Source organism: Lytechinus variegatus, chromosome 4, assembly GCF_018143015.1.
Source record: "Lytechinus variegatus isolate NC3 chromosome 4, Lvar_3.0, whole genome shotgun sequence".
NCBI classification, from domain to species: domain Eukaryota; kingdom Metazoa; phylum Echinodermata; class Echinoidea; order Temnopleuroida; family Toxopneustidae; genus Lytechinus; species Lytechinus variegatus.
Window position 1 is genome coordinate 6227211 of NC_054743.1, and position 6000 is coordinate 6233210.

At 35.0% G+C, this 6000-nt stretch overlaps 1 non-coding gene across 1 annotated transcript; it reads left to right on the plus strand.

Moving 5' to 3' along the window:
* The first annotated feature begins 642 nt into the window (after window positions 1–642).
* Window positions 643–715, plus strand: TRNAK-CUU. Its single transcript has one exon. It is a non-coding gene; the product is annotated as a tRNA-Lys (tRNA).
* Window positions 716–6000: the final 5285 nt, after the last annotated feature.

Consider the following 6000-nt stretch of genomic DNA (forward strand, 5'->3'; position numbering starts at 1 on the left):
ATACTCTGTCCGAGTAGTAGGTCCATGGTTAAACTAATAGGCCTACCTGCATGCAGCTATCTTTTTTTCTGCAATCTCACATTCCTATGTAATTGTGGAACGGTGTTTGTGTGAAATAAAATTTGTAAATAAATACTGAACACTGGCTCACCGATCAAAGAAACAAAAATCTACACACGGCTGGTGAATAATCGAAGAAAACAGGAGAAAACGAAAAAAAGCAGTCATGGGAGGAAAAGGAAAATAAAATGATTATGATTAAGATGAGAAAGGAGGAGTGCAGAATGAGAAAGGCGAGGATAGGAGAAAATATATAAGAGAATGTAGGAAACACCTTCAGAAATGGAAGAAGAAAAACAGAAGAAAAAAGAAGAAGAAGTAGGAGAGGAGGAGGAAGAAGAAGACGAAGAAAAGGAAGATGAGGAAGAAGAAGAAGAAAGAAGAAGAAGAAAGAGAGAAGGAGAAGAACAGGAGAATAAAATGATGATGATCAAGAGTAGAGAGGAAAAAGGTAATAAATAAAAAGATGAGAGGGAAAGGAAAGGACATGTGATAAGGAAAACAAGAAAAGAGAATGAAAGGTATTTGATCTTATTAAAGTGTATATTTGAGAAGACGCCAAGCGATATAACACATCATCTAGCCCGGTTAGCTCAGTCGGTAGAGCATGGGACTCTTAATCCCAGGGTCGTGGGTTCGAGCCCCACATTGGGCGAACATTTTGCAATTTGGAATTAAGATTATAACGACCATCTAAGATATTCTGTGACCTGTACTAAATTAAAGAAAAAAAACTTCAAATAATGATATTAATTTGCTTAATTTTGAAATTAGACTTATATAGGACCACCAGCCTGCTTAAATTTTGTTATGTTTGATCTTATTTCATTACCTTTCATTTCTTTTCTTTTTCATTTTTAACTCCCTTCTAATCCTCTTGATATATTCTCTTCATTTTATTTCTTGATTTCTACCCGAATCTTTTGCGGTTTTCAGTCGAATAGATAGATGCGTTTGCGTTAATTTGAGTAGACACCACGTCGACAATGGTTTTGGCGGGAGACTCAGATTCTCAATTGAAAACACGTAGTACAGGCTGCGTCACACCAACGAAACCGACTCCAAACCGAGCGATAATAGGCCATTAGGAATAACGTAGTAGTTTTGATCGGTCTAGTGTTTCTTTCGCTATTTGTGACTGTAACAAAAACCTTTTTTTCTATACGTAAGGCGTTAAGAAACCTTGGAAGTCGTAACTTCCTTATTTTCATTACTGCTGGCGAAATGGTCTCTAAAAAGCACAGACCTCATGTTATTTATTATCACAACTAATTAATAAAAGAAACGCAAGAACCAAAGTAATTTTTTCATCAAAATAATCACATATTTTTTGTGTGCAATACTCGTTATGAAAGTGAACACTAATGACAGCTTTTGTAAAAATAATAATGATAATAATAATTATAATAAATAATGATAATAATAATAATAATCATTATAATAATTACAATAACAATAATAATAATAATAATAACAATAATAATAACAAGAAGAAGAATAAAAGAAGAAAAAGAAGAAGAAGAAGAAAAAAAGCAATTTATTAGGCGCCATATCCATCTCGTTAGAGATGCTCAAGGCGCACAAGTTAAGGGGGAGCAAACAAAACAACAAAGGAACACAAAAATCATTGATAAAAGGAGTGATCTAGAGGTAAATTTTTAGCTTTGCCTTAAACGTTTCGACACATATTATGCTATTACGGATCTCTAGTGGGAGGGAATTCCATAGTAAGGGACCCGCATAGATGCACGCCCTTCCATCTTCCATCCCTTCCATAAAATAGAGTCCACCTATTATGTAATTAATAACACAATAGATTTGTATTACCTAGAAAAAAGAGAAATATTACATGAGGTAAAAAGAAAGAATGATTTGGTTGTAATACTGAGTATTCTTGATTACCTGCATTTTCATCATATCACAATAGGCTACTTCACAGTCATGATGCAGCCATTCTGAGAGAGAGAGCGCCCATTGGAGGTTGAGTGTAGGGGGATGACTGGGTAATTAAGATGCAATGATGGATCGACAAGCAGCGAGATAGACTAGATAGATCGCAAGGGAAGGTAGGAGGGAGGATGGAAGGGTGATAAAAAGAGTTGGCCTAAATTGTTTTGAACAGTGGACGTCATTGTTTCTGAATTCAGACCCCTTTCAGAAAGCTACTCATTAGGCTTGCTAGATGATCAATTTGTATTCCATTGACATCACTTTGCCATCACCATCATCATCATCATCATCACCACCATCACCATAAAGTGCACGCAAGCTTACAATTACGAAGAAATGTGGATGGCATTTCAGTTTAGTACATGTAACATAATCTCCCCCTCCATTCTCCTCCGAAAAAAATGCATAAAATTAAATAGGGCAAATACTGCTATTTAAAGACCCTGATCGGAAAAAATTATTCTCGGTATGACGTAAGGAGAGTAGCAAATAAATGAAATGGAGAATCACCTATTATTGAATATTTTTCTATCAATTTACCCGAGATAAATGTATTATAACAAATGGATGTCAATAAAAGATGACAACAGATATATAATAGGATTTAATTTAAATTATCATGCCTCACAGATATAATACGAAATGAAAACAAATAATATAACAGAATCACAGGACATAGATTGAGAAAATCGGATACCAAGGAACTACTTCTCAGTGCACCCAAATTCAATAACAAAATGCTAATGAGTTTAATATTCACACGTTCTGAGATACAACGCTCTTGAATCAAGAATGCGATCCGAACACTTGGACCGTTGCTACGACGGGCAAGCTTAACAATTGTGTTATCATTCAAATGTCACGGTTGCTGCCCGCATTCTGTCCCCCGTGGCACAAAGACCTCTAACAGGTGAATGCAATCCTATATTGTAACAACATTGAAGTCTTCAAAATCTGAACTCAAAAGAATTGAGGTATCTGAACTAAAGACGGTAGTAGTGCTTTACAAGCAACTGTGTGAATTATACCTGGCATATTGTGGCAGCAGGCGCCTTTCAATGTTTTAACTAATTATAAATGGCGCAATGCAAATGATGTTCATCATCACGATCATCATCGTCATCCATAAAAACACTATGTGCAGATACGCCATTAGGTGTACTTGGAGATAATTGGTCTTGATATATAATTTGTTGAAGCGTGGCACTATATTTGAGTGCTCCATTTTGCAAAATCTAGTTGGCAAGAATATATAGTCTGATTTCGAAGACTAGACTTGCTAGACGAGCAAGAATCCCGCTGTACCTCTCCGAAACGAAGCGAGAATTGGACGAAGCGATCGGTGAGGAATTTCTCAATTCTACTGATTTTCAAAGATTCGGGTTTCTTCCATGAATTCAGTTATCATCTCTTCATCAGCATCCTCCCATTCTCGATCGCTGCTACACATTCTGAGGAGTCTAACCAACATTCACAAGAGCTTAGATTTTTTGTATCCTGCAGCCCAGAGTTCGGAGGACCTGCCAGTTCTGTTTGTCTTGTGTCTGGCTTCTACAAACATTGTTGTATCGGTGCTGATCACACCACCAGAAATTAAATCGCTTTCGACATTGTCATAATACTTTTCGGCTGGAAATTATTTGTTGGAATCACGCCCGGAAGATCGAAGAGGACGACCTCTTTCAAAGGCATTCTCTAGTTGGAACGAAACAGGGTAAGTCGAATTGATATTTTTTTTTATTTCTAATCGTGTCTTTCAATGGTCGGCATTGGTTGTTGATTTCAAGACTGTGTCGTGTATCGCTGGTAGATTCGAGGTCACGTGACTTGGGCATCTAGGTTCGAAACCTAGTTGGCTCTTTCCATTTGTAAGAAAGTATCATTATTACCATACACGGCAATGAATCATTTTCACCCCTTTATCACTTTTACAGACGATATATTGTTTCACATCACCTTTTGTAAGAAGTGAGCAGTGAAAGAAATAACACGAGCCAACTAAGTCACGAATTTTATATTACCTTTTGTTTCCAGGTTGACAATTTACAATTATACATGTATGTAATGATACAATACTTAAAAAGACGAAAATCAAATTAACCAAGTCGGAAAGAACGTAAAGACAATATTGTTACTAAAAGTGAACTTTTCTGATGTTGACAGACCACATATAGCAATTACGAAGTCCACATCTACTTAAGATCGTGTATTAAATCATTTTTTTTACAGGACGTAGTATTTAAAAAACATTACCACGTAGCTTCGGCATCTACTCTGTTAAAATTCAAGTGAAAATAGAGTATTTAGGTTTTCAAACAAGTGAACTTATAATGGATTATGGGTTACACGTCGTAATTCCGAAGGTTTGTAATTCCGAAACACGTAAATCGCCTATACCTCGATGTTCGTTAATCCGAAAACGTAAAAGGGTTCGTTAATCCGAACATTTGTGGCGTTATTCCGAAGGTTCGGTATTCCGACGGTTCGATAATCCGAAAACGAAATAAGGTTCGATGTTCCGAAGGTTCGTTAATCCGATAACGAAATAAGGTTCGTTGTTCCGAAGGTTCGTTAATCCGATAACGAAATAAGGTTCGTTGTTCCGAAGGTTCGTTAATCCGATAACGAAATAAGGTTCGTTGTTCCGAAGGTTCGTTAGTCCGAAAACGAAATAACGTTCGTTAATCATTTCGTTTTCGGATTAACGAACCTTCGGAATTACGAATGTATGCGGGATTATGAGTGGCATGTGTAATTTATTTTCTTTTCGTCTCTTTTAGTGGACCCAGTGATTCCCTGTGAGGTGTCGTAGTCATTACTTATCTGTGAAATAATAATAATAAATCGACGAATAATCTAATTCAAATCAATCGCTGCTATGTCTATTCTTAAAGTGAGAAAACCACTTTACATGAGTTTTCTAGATATTAATTTTTAAATCCTAATTAATCTGTCAGTGCCATTGTGTAAGCATTGAAATTTGATATCAAACTTAGGGGTGTTGTAAGAATTATTTCCAATCGCAAATTTCTGTTGCTAATTTACTTTGGTATATCAAAAAGTATTGAAGCCATAATAAATTGATTTTTTTTAACTTCTTGTTGCACGATGGAGACAGGATATCAATTATGATATCAAAATAAATATCCAGATTTATGATTTTTATTGGGACTACATTTTTTTTTTTTTTTGGGGGGGGGCGGGTAGTTTGGTTTCCAATATATTATCCAACATGTATTGTGAAGAAGAACAAAACATTTTACCTATATCACTGAAAATTATGTGCAATGTTTTTTTAATACAAATATTACAATTTTGCTTTAACGTGATAACAATTCCAGCAAAAGGAAAAATGCAGGGTTGGATATGAATGTAAGAGGGATAGGTAATCTCCTTTACTGCATTTAAATCCAATTAATAAAAAAAACCGCTTGTTGAAATAATAGAACATTCTATAGACCTAAAATAAATGTTCTTGAAAACTAACCATGGCTACATCTTAAATCTTCGATTGAAATAAATTATCGTTATGTCTTATCGTCATTTCTAACTTAGCAACACATTTTTATATTCTTTGCAGACTATATTTTATCATACAGATTCACATTTATAATTTCGTCATTTGATTTTGTCATTTTGATTATTAGAAAGCATGTTAGTACTAAATTCTGTCAAAACCCCATCCGCCCGTCAATTATTTGTAAAAAAAACAAACAAACCCAGCAACAACAGAAAAATTGCAATTCACAAATAATAATAATATTTGGTTCAATATTTAATGAATAATAATTCAACAAAACTTCTTTTACTCATAAGTCAAATTGGTTAACGTCTCAAAAGACACTATTATTATATTACTTTCCTCTTGAGCAATGCCACGCGATGTTCAAAGAAAAATATCTGTTGGCGATATTTTCGTTTTTTATTCTCTTCAAATGTGTTCATACGTCTAAACAAGACGATCACCTTACGAATAATCCTAGTTTATTT